The 14,809-nt window shown below is 45.6% G+C and overlaps 1 protein-coding gene across 2 annotated transcripts in view; it reads left to right on the top strand.

The window, feature by feature from the left end:
• Positions 1 to 277: 277 nt before the first annotated feature.
• The window catches only part of SH3BP4 (SH3 domain binding protein 4), a 46,010-nt gene continuing 31,478 nt past the window's right edge, over positions 278 to 14,809 (top strand). The window contains exon 1 of one of the 2 annotated variants that reach the window (XM_044431816.1): positions 278 to 419. The gene's annotated coding sequence lies outside the window, so the exon portion shown is untranslated. Of the gene's footprint in view, positions 425 to 14,809 lie in introns of both variants that reach the window. The other variant, XM_044431815.1, reaches the window with a different exon arrangement.

Genomic DNA, 14,809 nt, shown 5'->3' with positions numbered 1-14,809 from the left:
CGCTTCCGCCGGCTGCCTCTTCCCGGTCCAGCGACACGAGCCGCGCTTCCCGCGCTGCCGCCACGAGCAGCCGGGGCGGGCGCGCCGGCCCCTCCGCCGCTCCCGGCGGGCAGCCCCTTGGATCGCGCCCCCGCCCCTTCCTCCGTCGGGGTGAGGCCTCTCCATGCCCCTCCCCTCCGCCGTTTCCCCTCCAGTGACATCAGCGAGAGGTCTCTGCGCGGACGCCGAGTGGACGCCCCTCGCTCGCCTCGCTTCCCGACGGCTCCCGCTGGCGGCGGCGGTGGCGGCGCCGCCTCGTGGAACCCGCGCTCGGCGGACGAAGGGGCGGCCAGCGGCTGCTCCGGCGTCCCGGTGCTGGATTTGCCGTTCGGTTTTCGCTGGCGGGAGTCGAAGGCGGGGAGAGCGCTCCGAGGGGAGAGGTAAGGTAAGAAAGGCTCCTCTCCGCGGGACCTTGTGCCGCTTTCGCGGGCAGGAATGCCTGGAACTCTCAGCCCTGCGTCTGGGAAACTCTGTGGTTTGCGGGCAGCCAGACGTAACCGTGGAAGTCGGCTGGCGGGCGGTGGAAGTAACTTCGAGCGCCCCTGTGCTGTATTCCGAGGCATTGTTTTTTCCGGGCAGCAAGCGGGTGTTTAGCCGTCCTTGGGGCTGAGGCTGTGCTTGGATGAGCCTTACTTGCCCCGGCCAAACTTGTCATCCGGGGAAGGGAAGTTGGGGTTGCTAAGGAGCGCTGGGGGGCGGGGGGGCGCCTCCCCACGCTCTTGCCGTGCTGGCGTCTGGAAGTTTTAATCCTCTTGAGGGAAGGTGCGGATTGAAATTTACTTTAGATTAATATGGAGTGGAGACGAGGCGAGGCAGTGAGACTGGGTTGGCTGCACATGACCAAGGAAGAGCAGAGTTTCCTTTAGGATCTGCATCTTTGAGACCGAAGACTACGTAGATCTCTGATTTAGGGAATCATGCTAACTGCAAAGTGCAACCGTGGAAGGAGGGAAACCAAACTCCAGAGGCGACGCTGGTTTCCCTTCGTACTTTGCCAGAAAAGCTCTCCTCGGCTTTCTCCAGGCAACTCGCTGGCTTTGCGAGTTTTGGTGTTGGTTTCTGTTGGTCGTGCCTTGGCTTGCACTGCATCGGTTCCTGCTTTCGGATGGAAGCACAGCGGTTACTTTTTCCACGCGCTGCGGTGACCGAAAGGCGCGTGACTGTCGCGGTTCTTTTCCTGGGAAGAAAAGCGGTGCGGGAACCCTGCTTGCACAGGACACCTCTCCGGCGCGGGAGGTGTGCGGTTGCTTAGACTTTGCTCGATTTCAAGTGGAATAATGGCAACACTTCTAGGAGCTGTGCATTCGTCATCGCTAGGCTGAATTTAGGCTGCAGCGCGCCTCACAGTGTTGTTGACCTGCGAATTAAGAAGAACTTTCTTCTTTTGATGCTGATGTGAACTCCTTCCCTGTATAGAGGGATAAGGAGGGTCTGTGAGCCTTGGAAAGGAAGCTTGAACTTGTTTTCCCTACATTTATTTAAATCACCAGGGAGGACAGGGAATCCTAAACGCAAAATAGGATTCTCTACTCGTTTCTTTTAGCAGTATGCACACCAACAGATTGCAAATTGCCCCAAAATCTAATAATTCAAGGCAAGTGAAAAATATTGCCATATTTCTTGGTAGAACTTTTTGGGACGATCTTCTGTAAGCCCCTTGCCAAAAAAGGTTGTCAAGAATTCTAAAACACATTCCTGAAAGTGTGATAAGAGCTCAAAAAGAAAAATGAGTTCTTCAGTTGCCTGCATTCTGGAGGTCACACTAGGTTGAAGATGACTTGACAGCACAGAACAACAAATGCATAATGCATTAGAAAACTAGAAATCCAGTTCACATTAGGAAAACAGTGCTTCATGATATGAGTAGCAGCACAGTTTGACAAACTTCCCCTCTGTTTTCCTGTATGAAGCCACAGTCCCTGTGTGCTCCTGGGTGGGCTGCTTGGTGAGGGGCCAGAAGGTACTTCCATGCCGAAGGTTTCCAGCAAAAGGCACTGGACAGCCTTTCCATCTTTTCTCCTTTCCTAGATTTCAGTGTTTACCAGTATATGCGAGAAAAGACTGAAGAGGTAGTGGTGAATATTGAAGGGTTACAAATGGAAGAGAGATCACTGTAACATTTCCAGAATGGGATAGAACCATGGGAGAGTAAAATGCCTTGCTCGGGTTAGTGTATGCAGCATGCAGGGCAGGAGCCAAGCCTCAGCATCTTCCAAGACATTGCACTGGCAGTCTGGGAGACCTGTGATGCCTGCTCTTGTGCTGCTTCGTCTCCTGCTTGCTCCCACAAATACTGGATAAAAGAGCATTCCCTTGGCATTGTCTGGGAAGGCAGAGAACCTGATCAGATGAGCCTGTGCTATATCTATTTCCAGAAGGTGTCAGAGAGACATTTCAACTGAGTGGTAATTTTGAATTCTAGACGGTGTCAGGGAGAATGTGTAGCACATACAATTCCAGGACACCTTGAACATTGGAGAAGATTGGGTGGGATGGTTCAGTAGCACTAATGCACGTTCCCATCTTGGGAGATGCTGAGGCACAGTTCTTGACCCGTGTGCTCTCTTGTGCCAAGAGGAGCAATGACTACTAGCAATGGTATTACGGCCTGTGTCAGCCCCCTTCCTGTAAAGGATGGCATTTGGGCAGAGTAACTGAACACTTCATTGCACAAGGGTGTGTGTGGATCATGTGGCAGGAATACCCCCTTTACTAACTTAGGCTACTCCAACTATGTCAACTTGTGGATTTATGTGCAAAGGATCAAATGAACTCTATTAAGAGATTTTGAGAATTTCCCACTTAATGTGTCTGGTTGGATTAGAGCTGCACTGTTGTTGGTGGAACACTTGGAACTAGACCTGCAATCCTCTACACATTTAGAGGAGAGTAAGAGGTGGGTCTTACTTCTGAAGGTCCCTACATGTGCTCAGCAGTCTCCTAATTTCACTATTGGGGCAGCTTTTTTTCTTGCCTTTTAATAGAGGCATAGAACATGACTGCTTGGATAAGATGCTCTCCTCCAGGGGATCTCAGCAGAGGCTCCTGTGCAAATAGGGAACATGAGACCTTGGACCTTGCAGCAAACACTGGTCTCATTGGAATTTATACAACACCTCCAGAACTGCTATGCTTTTGCATCTCTGAGGTAATTGATAACTTTGGGGGAGGGTTAAAGTACAGAAACAGTTAAATGTAAGGATCTATCCTGTGTTCTAGTAATGTCAAATACTATTCAGTAATTATTTTCCCTTCACTGAGCTAATAATGTTTTTTACGAGATTAATTTATTTTTCTGGGCATTATACATGAGTGAATAATAGAGCAAAGTTTCAAACAAATGGTAGGAGAATGTCTTAGAAGCAAGGTAGTTCTTCCTTTGAATGTATTAATTATGCCATTCATACATGCTATTGGTGCGAATCACCATAACTTGTGAGGAAGAAAAAGAGACTGGTGAGCTATAATTTGGGCTTTATTTTCCCAATTAATCTGGGGTTGGGTCTGCACAGGATAACAATAAAGAGCACTGTCCTGGGAAGATGTTAACAGACCTGCTTGATTTATTGTTTTCATATTTCTTCTGACAGTGGAAAGTCTAGTGGGCATAAGTGGATAGCTGTGCTTCTGATTGAACGATGACTGGAAGGCAAATGCTGTTGTGTACTTTGAGGTGGTGAGTGTGGAAGTATGAGAGGAGGCAAGAGATTTCCAGGGAGCGAATTTCAAGGAGACTGTCTATAAAGATGGGCATGTGAAAGAACCATGCCCCCTTCTCTGAAGTACTGGATTGCTCCCATTTCGTTCTGACAGCTCTCAGAAACTGTTGTGGCCTACTTTTGTGCTCGTTAAAGGCAATCTTCCGGCTTGCTCGCCTCGCCTCGCGTCCGTGAGTTGGGATTGGTGCACAAGCGTGCCAGAACGCTTGGAAGCGGGGCGGCTCTCGCATCACACAGAGCCTCCACGGTGCGCCTCAGCCGCCAGAGCCCCAGCCCTGCCTGCTGCCCCATGCTTCCCTCGTGCCGAGCAGGGGAGCTCTCAAGGAGGCATGGAGCCCCCGATGAACCGGCAGGTGGGCATGTGGAGGCCTCTCTTTGTAATCTGCGGCATTTTCCCAGCGCTCAGTAGGTTTGGACCTGTGGAAATTCAATTTCTTCCTGTCCAGCGCCTTATAAACACAATTACTATTGTGACTGGTGTATGGGGTGTGGTTGTGCAAGTATCACAGCCATCTGTTGGCTATTGTGCCAATATGAGCCATGACTACTAGCAATGCTATAATTTAAAATTCCTCATATCACACATAATTCCCTTCCTGCTACATGCTTAGATTGTGTAAGTGTTTGAAATGCCTTCTCCAAGAATTTATCTCTGCAAAATGGAATACAGTACAGTACGAACCTCTCCATCACGCTAATGCACATTGCTAAAGATGGTTAGCAGAGGACAGCATCTTCTGCAGCAAAACCTTTATTTCCTTCTCCATATATTACATATAGCATTATTGGTATTAAAAACTGGCTTGCAGAAATATTGCGTAAACAGTAGCCTGTGTATGGGTCTTGCCTGTTCCTATGGAAAAGCCCTTGCTTTACAGACCCCTGCTGCATCTAAAAGGAGCTTAGCAGCACATTGTGTGTGTCTTGTTACAAATTAAACATCCCTAGATTGCCACAGGCTACTCCGAGTTTTACTCCAAAGTATTCATGCAGGTTTGAGTGAGTGGACTTCAGATTTGGCATGGACAAAACAGCTGCAGAGTAGCCTTGTCTGCATAAATTGAATCCTTCTGACATAATGCAGGTCATGCTTAGGTTCCAGCCTGAGACTCATGAGCTTCTGCAGTTGATGTAACTACCAGTTTATATTTCATGCTCTAACAACCTGAGGATTGATGATGAAAACACTGTTGAAACACGTGATGAAAACACTTGTGCTTCTTGATCATTCTTTCACAAATAGCATCTGATCAAAAGTGAGGAATCATAAACAGAACTTAAGGTCCAAGTGCCGTTTCCACATTTACTGCATCTTTCGGAGAGTTGCATTGGAGTTACAGAACAGAAACATCATAATCCAATGTAGAATGCCCTGTACAGAGTCAAAGGAGTACACAGTGACCTGGTTCACACAACATAACCATCCATGGTGTGTTGCTGTGCGATACAAACTCAGTGCAGTCTCTGCAGGGAGGCTTACATTTTCCTGACAAACAGACATGACAACCCATGGCATGTTTTAGGGGTTGTTTCAGCCATAGATGATTTCATCATGGGTTGCCGGGAATGGCTGTGGAGCCATTCTGCAAGAGCAGGAAGCACTCTTGCCATTTGCTTTCATGAACTCACCTGTGATGGTCCTTTCACTAATGCAGCAATGGCACTTTGGAAGGATGGCCATTTGTTCCTTGGCCTCTTTTTTTTTTTTTAATTGGAACTTGAGAAAGCCATCCAATACAAGACAAGAATACATAAGCTAATAATGCGTTCAGTTGTCAGGGTCCAAGGGCCTTGCTGTCTGTGGAAAAGCACCACTAAAGGGCAAAATGGCAGAAGCACTAAAAGGGCATGAGGGAAATATCACCTACTATGCAAACTAATCTCTTGACTTCAAGTGCTGAACTAACTCTTTTCAGTGCCTTTACACCATTTCAGTACTTCTTCCATTGCTCCAGAAAGCAGAGATCGTAATTTTTCCCCTTCCTGGGTCTTCTTTTTGGAGCACTTAATGCTTCAGTTCCCCACCAGTTCTAATAATAAAACCACATTTTTTGGACAGGGAAATAAATGCCTGATGAAAGTGAAAGAAGATCCTGTAAAAGCAGGATTGTTGCTGTAATAAAGCAAAAGTCTTGTCCACAGAAGAATTATAGAACTTTACTGTCAACAATGAAGAAATCAAAATTGTGAAAGATTTTGTATACCTTGGCTCAGTCATCAATTCAAAGGGAGACTGCAGCCAAGAAATCTGAAGACTGAGACGTGGAAAGCCAGCAAAGAAGGAACTAGAGAAGGTCATGAAATATAAGGACATTTCACAGAAGGCCAAGGGCAATATCATTGTATTCCCAATCACTATGTCTGGGCGTGAAAGCTGGCCAGTGAAGAAAGCTGACAGGAAGAAAATCAATGTGTTTGAAACCAAGGTGCCGGAGGAGAGTTCTGTTAATATTCTGGGCCAGCAGAAAGTGGGTCCCCCATAAATCAGAGCTTTCCTTAGAAGCAAAAATGATAAAACTGAGGCTGTCATACTTCAGACACATCATGAGAAGGCATGACTCCCTGGAGAAGTCAATCATGCTGGGGAAAGTGGAAGGCAGAAGAAGAAAAGGAAGACCAAATAAGAGATGGATGGACTCCCTCAAGGAAGCCACAGCCTTGTATTGACCAGAGCCAAGCAGGGTGGTTACGCATAGGACATTTTAGAGGGGTTTCATACTTAGGGTTGCCATAAGTCAGAGACTGCTTGACAGCACATAATAGCAACAATAATGTCTGGGAAGTAAATGTGCACACCTGTGGTAACTGCTGCGAAAAGGTGGGTAGAGTTCTCTCGCTCTTCTGGAGTAGCTGTCAAAGCGAGCAAATGCTGAAAATGTGGAGGGCACTGAGAAGTGACGGTTCGTCTCTTAAAAGAAAGAGGACTATATGCCGGGTGTGCTATGATGTTCCCATCTTCTGGTGCACCTGTTTTCCCCATCCTTTAGCATGGTGTTTTTCACTGAACACCCGGTACTTGGGCCCTGGCAACTGTGCACCATTTAGCCTATATGCAGCCTTGCCCTAATGGCTCACACCAGGAAGCGTGCAAGGCAAGGCTACACCTATCGGACAGCTGTAAGTGCATGCTTGCACGCCTGAGAAAGATTGCCAAAAATAAAAAATGTGCAATCTCCAGGGTCCGACATAATAATAAAAATATTTATTTATTTATTTATTTAAACCGTTTCTATGCCGCCCCATTCGCCGAAGCCTCGGGGCGGCTCGCAACATAAACATATTGCCTCAACTGTATTGCTCTGAGGCTGCAGGAACCTTCCCCTCCCCAGCAGTGAATGAAAAGGGGTGGAGATTGGTGCAGGGAGGAAGATACGAAATGAGTTCTGCCATGAAGGTCACTGCACTCGCGCTGGAGCCAGCTGGCAGGCTGAAGAGGCGGAGGAGGAGAATAACCCACGGGGAGCTGAATTGCCTTTTGGGCACACCGTGGGTTATTCAACAGCCAACCCACCCACCCACCCAGGATGGCTTATCTGCAGTGTGATGTGTGAATTTGCCCAACATATTGTAGTCGAAAGTGAGTATGTAGAAGATGCGGATATCTTTCCCCCCTTTGCTGCTTCAGTATAGGAAGGACTTGATATAAGGCCATGTTGGTGCTATACATCTATGCAGTGCTTTATGTGGCAGGTAGCCTATAATCATATGCTCCATCACTTTGAGACGCATCTGGAAGGCATCCAGGCATGAAACCAGCAATCAAATAAATTAATGGTGACATGAAGTTAATAGCCTCTGTCATGTTAACAGCCCCCTAACCATCGAGCTGCTTGAAGGTGTAACTTCAGAACAAAAGTGAAACTTTTACCAGCTTCTCCAGAGTGCTTCTGGGGTCAAATGGGGAGACTAGTAGGGTTGTGTGGAGGGGAGGGCAGTAGGCTTAGAGTCTGGAGAGAAAAATGTGGGCTGCTTTACCCTCTGCCCAGGTACTCCCCTTTGAGCAGCTTTCCATGTTCTTCCTCCTGGAAGAGAAGCAGGCAACTTCCCCCCCACGCCCCGCCAGATTGCACTGCTGCTCTGTGCTGCAGTGTTTCAGCAGCAGGAGCAGCAACTAAGTGGCTTTTCAGAGAATTTTAGAATAAAGTGTGTGTCTTCTTTTAAAGTTATATTTGGCCCTTTTAGGCCACCATTGTAGTTTTCATGCTTCTGTGGCAAAATTGGGAATCGGTGGGACACTTAAGGCTGGGGCAATGTGCAATGTGCCTGTGGGCTGCTGGACGACAAGATATATAAAGTCCTCAACAGTGGACAGACTCAAACTGTTGCTCTAGAAGAAAGTGGGAAGAGAATGATGGTCACTGTCCTCTGACAGATGCAATGTGAGTCTACCTAGTTTGGTTGTACCTGAAATTCCCACTACTGGATAAACTTTGGTGGCTGCATTCTCAAACATTGCAGCCTTCTTCGGGATTTTTATTTCCTATAGCATGGAGATTATCTTGTACAGGGTTATCAAGTTTCACCAGTAAGCAAGATCTCTGCTTCCATCATTCTGCTCTTTCGAAGTACTTTTCCTGCTTTGGTGCCTAAATCTTTTGGCAATACATCCATGCTGGGGTGCAGAGATTTCAGTATAGCTGCCTGCATCAGAACTGTGGTGGAGGAGTTGGAACTTGCTTGCTTCTTAGAGCAGCCAATAATAACCATAACCATAGCACTACAATGGAAATGCAGAAGCAGGTAATTAATATTTAAATACAAAATTATTTTTCTAAGTTAAGTCTAAACAACTGGTATTTTTAAATTAATTAATGATATGGATATTTAAATAATATTTCTGCCTCTACTTATTTACTGTGTAATCCTATGAACTTGCCTACTTAGAAGGAAGCCCCCTTGAGTGGGGTTGACTCCCAGGCAAGTAGGCATGAGACAGATGCAATGCAGTGTAAAAGCGAGGGGGGAAAAAGGCAGGGGGATAACATCTGTGCATCAGATCTCAGGCTCCTTGCCAAGGAAAGTGATTAAGGAAATGCCAGAAACCCAGCATTTGCTGTCGCTTCCCTCAGTTTCTGGAATGGTGATTATTATGGGCGAATGCCACCAATGCCGGCTCATGTAGCCACACTGCAGTGTTGGAAGAATCAACTTAATTCCAGCACAGTTAGTGGCATCTTTATCCAGATGGGTGTACTAGAATAACTGGATCTGCCCCTGCCTGTCTTAGGTTGCTTCCCATATCTAATGCAATACACTGCTGGCTGAGGAAGGTGCCCAAGTATTCTTTCATGTTCGGGGCACCTAAGACCATTTCTTAGGTAAAATCTCATAGACAGGAATTAGTCCCTTAATCCTGCATAATTCAGTTAGCAGAGCTGCCCTATCTTGTTATCCTATCACTTCTTCTGTAAGTAGGAGAGGAAACAGGAGTTGCTTGGACGTTTTGCCACACTAAGTGCTGCAGAAGATATTCAGGGTAACTGGGCATTCCCAGAGGAGACAAGAAGAAAAGCCAGCATTGGATGAAACTGTGGTTTCTTGGATCACCTGTGATCTTGATCTTGGTCTGTTGAACAAATGACAATTAAAAGAACTATGGGTTAGAGTGACATTTGAATGCAGTCTGTGTGTCCATGCCCAGCACATGAAGCCTGCATGTGTCCCATGGCTAGCTAGTTTGGGAGACAACTACAACTTCTTGCTAAACATCAGAGCGAGCTGCCATGTTAGTATCAGAATTTCTTAGAAATGGTTTTGGGAAGGCAGAGATGTTTCTAGTCCCCTCAGCAAGTGCTCCTTGACTGTGGGTGTGTGAAAGGCACAGAGCTGCAGTGGGGACATAACATTACCCAAATGTTCTAACAGGAATCAGGCAGCCATGTGGCCCCACCTGTCATGAGTGGGGCATGGGCTGAATGGCCACTGAGCCAAGCAGGCTGCTCATTTTTTAAAAAAAATGTGCTTGTCCCTTCATAGTATAAAGGAAAGCTGGCTTGGCAAAACACCAGGTCATTCTTTTCATGTTTTGTCACAAGCCTCTGGGGGACTATTCTTAGCATTTTGGTTATGTAACACCATTTCCCATGCCATTTTTTAGTGACTTAAAGAAAAATAGTTCATATAAAGCAGGATTCTACAGAAGTAAAGAACTTTGCAGGATTTTGCAAAAAAAACAAAAAGCAACTTAGTTTTGGCAAGCTTGCTGATTTTAAAGGTGATTTGTCAAGTTTCCTGGTGGGGAATGAGACCCTGCAGTGATAGTCCCAGGTATGTGACCAAGGCCTTTTCATCAAATATGGTCTAGAATGATGAGAATTTGGATTGATACTTCTTTTTTTTAGCCTCTTTCATCTCTGTTTGCCTTGTACCTTCCAATGTAGGTTTCATCTGGGGAGTGTTGCCACTCTTACGGAGCATTACATTAGCTATGCTATCCCTGGTGACTTCTCTTAGACTCGTCCCTAATTCATATGCATGCTGGTATGCAGTGCCTGTCCAACACAGGCACAGGCAGTCTTTTTAGGCTGTGGGCTCATCTGGCAATAAGAAAAACCATCCTGACACCACCACAAAATGGCTGCCATGAGGGGCATGGCCAAAGGCAAGTCGCCTGCCCAGAAGCCTGAGTTCAAGGCAGCGGGTGGAATCTGAGCCCAGCACATTAAACTCTTCCTCCGAAGCTTCAGCTTCCAGCACCAGCAGGAGCCTATTTTACAACCATGTCAATATATGAATTGAAAGAAACCAAGAGAGGTGCCTGGAGGTACATTGGTGCCATCAGGCCTCATGCAGGCTACCCCTCCCCAAGCAGGACTTGGAATTCATGTAGCTCCCTCCGATCGTCTTTAAAACCACAGTGATCGAAACAGTGGGCACCACGTGCAGTTTTGCTGAATGATTGGAGAGGGCCTTTTAGGCAAATAGGTCTTAGCCAAGGCAGTGACTTCCCACCGCAAAGCACAGCAGCCCTCTCTTCGTTTTGGTTCGGGGCTCTTTCTTATCCACTCTGTCACCAAACTGTTCTGAGAGTGCTTGTTGGTACAGGCCTGTAAATCCTGCCAAACTCCTTAAATTCAGTTTGGGAAAGTGATGAACAACCCTTGGCCATTACTGTAGCGAGTTTGCATTTATAACTACAATGCCTATTTGATCTCAACAAATACATATAATGTTGATGACTGCATATGGAGATAATGAACACTACCATGTATGTTAATCCTTGGGCAAGGTCAAGTATTAAGCACTTTTGAACTCCACTGATTGAAATGGGAAAGCCAAGCATTGCCTTCAGTGTTAAAAATGTTCAGTTTCGACAGGAGCACAGCCTTAGAATGTATAGTGCACATTGCAAGTGTTCAAATGTACATTGTCTGAGTCTGTTTTCAATAGATCAGCATTCTCACCTGTTGCACACTGGGGCTGTGGCTGGTGTTGCGAGAGTGTGGTATGAAGGCTTGGAAGTGTGTGGCTATGGTGTAGTTTGAACCAGTGGCTCACAGGTCTTCTTCTTAGGTAGTACGCTACATCTCTTCACTCTCTCAGAGAGATGGTGCAAAGAACCCAGGTCTGTGAACAATATAAAACAAAGCAAGGAAGATCCACAGGACTTTACAAAAGCTACAAACTTTGCTACTTCTGGCCACATTAGATCTTCCTAGTTGTGAGTTGTGGGGAAAGAGCTGAAAAGGGGAGAGTATGGTAGAAACTAAAGCTGTAGGCATCATGTAGCAGCCTTGCTCCAGATGCGGCCTCTTACACCACAGCTATTCAGTGGGCAGGACTTCGTACTGAAAGGGTTCAGTAAGGCTAGATGATACGGTCTGGTTGATAGTACTGGACACCCACCAGAGGGGGTGACTGTGGTGCATCCCAACCTGTAGTTTCTAAGTCTAATCTTTATTCTTTATTTGCCACTGACTTCCAACTTGAGGGCACAAGAGACTGGATACACCTGGGACTGGGAACATTTTAGGCACTTTTCAATTTTGCATTGTTTAATCACAAAGAATCAGTCAGTGAAGAGTTGTGGTATGGTGTGGTATAGTTGTGGTTTAACAAGCACACACTCCCAGAATTGCCCAAAGAATCCAGAGACTGACACATTAATTCTCCTAGGTGAAAAAACCTGAAAGGCCATCAAAAATAACATTCTCAAACATTAATGCACAGACCATCTGCTTTAATATTTTTCTCAGAAACTACCTATGATAATGATCTTCTCACACAGTTAGTGTTTATGTAGCAGTTATTCCAAAAACCACTAGTCTGGAAACAATGCGGTGGAGGTTTAAAACATCCTTCCATCTTGCAGAGTCTTGGATGAATTCAAATTCATGAGCAAAAAGCCACAAATTGAAAATGGCATAATAGCTTTAATGAAGCTATGCCATCCCTGGTCCAGGGTTTTCTCTTGAAGAATCCAGAGCTGTAAAGAAACATCCAGCCTCTGCATCATGCGCCACTAGTCCCTGTGGTAGTCTGGCTGGATTGAGCAGTTTCACAAATGGAGAGCATCTTATTATTCCCCCTCCACCCCCCAATCTTGTTTTTGCTCCCAAATGGGGTAAGCACAACTCCTAAGGAGCCACCTGATCATCTTGTGCAGAATCAGCTCATAGTACCTTATTAAAGCAGCACCTCATTAAAGCAAGGAATAGATGAACATTCAGGCAGGTTCTCCTATGAATTTAAGCCCTCAGTTTAGCCTGCATGACAGTGATATGTTGAATGTAAACATACTACAGTTGTACCTTGGCTCATGAACTTAATCCATTCCAGGACTCTGGTCATGACCCAAATGGGTCGTGAGCCAAGCTAAATTTCCCCATAAGGTTCAATGTAAATAAGGTTAATCCGTTCTGTAACTATTTTTTTTTTAACCACAAAAATTTGACGCAAAGTGACAACAACAAAGATCATGGCCATCTCCCAGCTCCCCCCCAGCACGACCGCAATCGCACCCGTCATCCCTGCATGTGCCCGTCATCCCAGCGTGCTGGGGGGGGGGCGATTGCGGGCGTGCCGGGGGGGGGAGATGGGCACGAATGCAGGCCTGCTGAGGGAGAGACAGGTGCGAACGCAGGCGCGCTGCGGGGGAGAGGCAGTCGTGAGTTGTGTGAACCCACCATGGCATTTTTGGGGTGGTTTATAAGCCCAACTTCTGTATTTTATGAATTGTTGTAAGCCACCCAAATAACTTCAGCTACTAGGTGATAGCAAAATAAAATATGAATATAGACATACGAGGGGCATTCAATGTATTCTCGGTATCGGGTTGATTTGCTATTCATGTGGGTAATTTAATTATTTCATTAGCTAATTACACTATCAGGGTATACATGCAAAATTTCAAATAAGTGTGATCATTAGTTCCCTAGTAATCCTCAGTGAAAGATGACCAAGATGACTTGACAATGTTGAAGAAAATGGAGCACTGCGCTGTGATTAAGTTCCTTACAAAACAAGGAAAAAGTCAAAAAATCATTTGCGAAGAGATGGTGGCTGTTTACCAGGACTCTGCACCTTCATTCTCTACTGTTCAAAAGTGGTCAAGTGAATTTAAAAGGGGCAGAGAAAGCATTGAAGATGACCCTCGCTCAGGTGGGCTGGTTACTGCCAGTACGAAAGAAAATGTGAAAAAAATAGAGAAACTTGTATTGGAAGATGCCTGAATAAAAATCGAAATGTTAGCAGAGATGACAAACCTATCCATTGGTACCATATTTACTATTTTTCATGACCATCTTAACCTTTCAAAGGTCTGTGCAAGATGGGTGCTGCAAATGCTCATGGCGCCTCAGAAACAAGTACGAGTCAAGTGCTGTAGGGAGTTTTTAGAGCTCTGTGGTGAAGATCCATCGCGTATTTTCAACCGGATTGTTACTGGAGGTGAAACTTGGGTTCATCACTATGACCCTGAAAGTAAGCAGGAGTCCATGCAGTGGCATAAAAAAGGTGCTGACCCTCCGAAGAAATTCAGAGTCACTCCATTGGCCAGAAAAATCATGGCCACAGTGTTTTGGGACTCAAAGGGAATTTTATTGATCGAGTACACGAAAAAAGGTGAAACCATAAACACAGCATCCTATGCAACCACTCTGCGTAATTTAAGAGAAGCAATTAAAAAAGAAAGGCAGGGAAAACTGACCACAGGTGTGTTGCTTCTTCACGACAACGTGCCCATTCACACGGCGCGTGTTTCAAAGGCTGCTGTGCGAGACTGTGGTTTCGAAGAAATATACCACCCACCCTGTAGCCCGGACCTGGCCCCCAGTGACTACTACCTATTCCTGCATTTAAAAAAAAGATCTTTGTGGAAAGTGATTTTCCGACGATGAAGAGCTTAAGGTGGCAATTAACGCACATTTTTTAGACAAGGAGGAAGGGTATTTTTTACAGGGAATTGAAAAGTTAATTTCTAGATGTAATAAGTGTATTGAAGTTATGGGGGATTACATTGAAAAATAAAAATTATTTCAATTTATTATTCCTTTTTCTTCATGCTGATACCGAGAATACATTGAATGCCCCTCGTAATAAATGTTGCAAGTTTAGCAGCCACCCCAAAAAAACTCTGGGGTAACCCAAATAACTACAGTGCCACTTGGTAAGAGGGGCAAGAAATCCTTTTCCCTCTAGCCAAGCAGCTGCTGCACGCTCATGTCTGACAGCCATTTAAATCAATCAATTTAAATCACAATTAAAATCACTAGGCATTAACACTAGATTTAAATCATGGTTTTCTACATAATTTGCCTGCCTGCCTGCCTTACCTGTAGGTAGAGGAACTTCATTTAAATACAGTGTTCCCAAACTGTGTTCCCAAAGGTCTGTTTTATAGCCTGCTGCCAGTACAGGTATTCTCCTCCAGGGAAAGAATAATATGATAAACCTCAGGCTATACACAAAAAGATGCAAAGATTTGGGTATTCTGCTCAAACGGCCTCATGTTCATTTTTACTGTTTGTCCCTTCCTCCTCACACTTAGCTTCTTGTGGAGATCTGTTCCACTCCCAACAATCTTCTACTCAGTGAATTTTTTGAAACTTAGC

Source organism: Varanus komodoensis, unplaced genomic scaffold (assembly GCF_004798865.1).
Source record: "Varanus komodoensis strain SLA01 unplaced genomic scaffold, ASM479886v1 scaffold23, whole genome shotgun sequence".
Lineage (NCBI taxonomy): Eukaryota > Metazoa > Chordata > Lepidosauria > Squamata > Varanidae > Varanus > Varanus komodoensis.
The sequence above is the reverse complement of the archived record's forward strand: the minus strand, read 5'-3'. Positions and strand labels throughout refer to the sequence as shown.